Source organism: Octopus bimaculoides, chromosome 27, assembly GCF_046866305.1.
Source record: "Octopus bimaculoides isolate indiv1 chromosome 27, ASM4686630v1, whole genome shotgun sequence".
Lineage (NCBI taxonomy): Eukaryota > Metazoa > Mollusca > Cephalopoda > Octopoda > Octopodidae > Octopus > Octopus bimaculoides.
Window position 1 is genome coordinate 23,463,188 of NC_142954.1, and position 3,247 is coordinate 23,466,434.

Below are 3,247 nucleotides of genomic sequence, written 5' to 3' on the forward strand. Positions count from 1 at the left end.
ACCGTGCCTCACTAGAAAATTTTCCGTCGAATGTGAATAACTGAGGAAGAGGGGAAAGAAGTATTTGATCTAATATTTTTCGTTTGATGTACAAAAAAAAAAAAATAAGACAAAAACAAATTTTCAATTTTTACATTTTTTATTTTGCATTTTTAATTTTGCTTTTTTTTTCCGCGCTTCAAGGCTAAAAAGTTTCTTCTGAAAACACGAAGACACGGACGCTTATGTCCAGCTGAGTTACCACCTCGGAATAAAAGTTTTATAGATATCAGACACAGACAGACACACAGACACGCATACACACACAAGCGTGCGCACACTCACGCACACACAGAGGCACAGTGTGGTGCTTCTCACTCGTTTTCCATCTATATCTCTCTATCTCTCGCATATATATAAACACACACACACATACATACATCTACCTATCAATGTATATATATATATTCATACATATATACATGTATATATATATATATATATATATATATACATACATATACATATATGTGTGTATGTGTGCAGGTGCGTGTAAAAGTATGAATACATTTATATATATATATATATATACATGCACGCATATATACTTTCAACTGGTCGTGTGTATGTATATGTAAGTATAACTTATGTTTATATATATATATATATATATATATATATATTTGTATTTATGTGCTTTTCTGAGTATATTCCACTGATGAAGGCAGAGCATTTCCTATGCAAAGCCAGAAATCCAGGATCTGGAATTATCCAGTAATTTTTGCTAGTTTATTTTTTTCTTCGTCTTCGTTCTTTGCGCTATATGAACATTTATTGTGGTGTAGAGTCAAAATTTGGCTGCTATTTTCAGCGTGGTTGTGTCTCTTAGATTCCCTATATTATAATTTTAAATAATTGTTACCTTTGATGGTTTTCATTTCCATGCTGGCCACTTGATAAGATCGATATTTTTATATATCGATCTTACCCTTATTTATATGAATTTATTTCGTCATTATATTCACAGCGGTGGATATTCTGACCATATCGCACGTGGGTTTTTTAGGCGGGCAATTTACGGGGCCGTAAACACGCTGACACCGGTTGTCAAATGACGTTAGGGGACAAATACAGGAACGAAGACACGCAAACATACACACGCACATACACACACACACACACACACACACATATATATATATATATATATATATATATATATATATATATAAAAATATATATATATGTATATATATACGATGGGCTTCTTTTCAGTTTCCGTCTACCAAATCCACTCACAAGGCTTTGAAGGCCCTGGGCTATAATAGAAGGCAGTTGCCGAAGTTGTGACGTTGTGGGGCTGAACCTGAAATCATGCGGCCCGGGAGCCAACTTTCATTGTAGCTGGATAAAGTTGTGGAGAACAAATATTGTTGTGGATTCGAGAAACTACGGAGAGAACGAGTTTGACATGAAAAAACGAAACGAAAAGAAAATACTAAAGCGTTATGCATTCGTATATGTTCGTCGTAAATATGGAGTGTAGTGTTTGCCATGGATGCATGACGACCATATTACCAGCGAAATAGTTTTGCTATCGAACGATCGAAAACCGGGGAATAGTCACATATGGCTACAGATATGACACGATCGACATTTCCGGTCTGATCTCGTGGGATTGAAGGGCTTCCGTAGCTCTTTTGTTTACTGGGTATTTAGATATCGAACGAAAGAGTAAGTGAAACCTTTAAATTCTTCATGTGACTGGCAATATCGATCATATAAGATTTCTGTTGAAGATTTTACAAATGTTACTTGCAGCTGCAGAAAAACGTCATCGAGGTACTACCTACCAAAATCATATGTGAGGAATTGGTTGCAGTACCTTGAAGGGACCATTTGGGACCAGACAGAAAAATAATCTATTCAGTTCCCGTTTATTGTGTCAAAGTACACTCTATTACGAAGCGTTGGAAACGCTTCCTCGAATCTTTGAGCTGGTCACTGGCGTATTTCTGCTACATTTAGTGAAACTACATTAACACATATCCTTCTCTATATACATATAGACTGCAGTGGCATCGGTTGCTTGAATTTTCTCTTAAACATGAGCAGAACAGTTATGACTTTTCTGTCCTGCTAGGGACCTCAACTCTTTCTCAAAAATATAACAGTGGTCTTGCAGTATGTGTTCAGAGAGAACTTGACACAAACTCTGACGTATGCCTTCAATCTATCATTGACTGCTTTACCTTTCTCGGCCATTCCCAGCCATGCTTGCAGAGAAGGCTATCGTAAAAAAACAAAAACAAAAGGAAAATCTTTGCCAATGAAAAGACGAAAAATATAACGATATGCACAGCGCCGATGCCGTCTTTCTTCACAACTGATCTGTTGTAAATTTTGCAACACCATCAAGATTTTGAAAATCAACAACAAGCTTGTCACAAGAATATACAATAATTTGAAAGCCTGATTGAATCCGAAATCATGCAAAGTTAAAGAAGTAAAAACCACTGATTTAACACTTAGATTATTCATGGAGCATCTTGCGTTAAATATTGCTATGACATCAAAATCTCGCTTTTGCAGCCGTGTTGGCATTTGAATATGTTAATCTTATTCTACGCGATCGGGTTTATAAGAATACACGAATTAAAAACCCGTTATATGCTGTAATAAACAATATTACATGTACAAATCCATTTATGTATCATACCTAATGTAGATGTATCGCGAAAGGGCAAATTAACTGAGGCATTCGTCTGTGGATAATATTCTTTATGGATGCATTGTTTTTAAAAATACAGAGGTATATCAGTAGCAGATAAATATCATCTAACAGTAGCGGCAAGAGTGATTGGCGCACGTTTCTGCTTTGCTGGAATTTTTCATCAAACGTACCCACTGACAACATGCTAAGAGAAGATCCATCGCTATACATATTGGAAAACAGTAACTGAAAAATCACTGGCGTTGTGAATAGGTGCCTGGCTGAGTAAGGTCCCTTATTTAAAATAAATATTTTAAGGTTAAAAAATAAGGCGGCGAGTTGGCTGAATAGTTACCGCGCCGGATAAAACGCTTAGCGGCATTACGTCTCCCTTTAGGTTCTAAGTTCAAATTTCTCCGAGGTTGACTTTGCCTTTCAACCTTTCGGGATCGATAAAATAAACACCATTCGAACACTGGGGTCGATCTAATTGACCTATACTCTCCACTCGCCGAGTTTGCTAGCCTTGTGCCAAAATTTGAAACCATTGTACGA

General features: G+C 36.4%; 1 protein-coding gene across 1 annotated transcript in view; it reads left to right on the forward strand.

Moving 5' to 3' along the window:
- LOC149130904 (uncharacterized) overlaps positions 1-2,737 on the forward strand; it is a 100,427-nt gene extending 97,690 nt beyond the window's left edge. The window contains exon 3 of the transcript XR_016238597.1: positions 1,255-2,737. The gene's annotated coding sequence lies outside the window, so the exon portion shown is untranslated. The remainder of the gene's footprint in view (positions 1-1,254) is intronic.
- Positions 2,738-3,247: the final 510 nt, after the last annotated feature.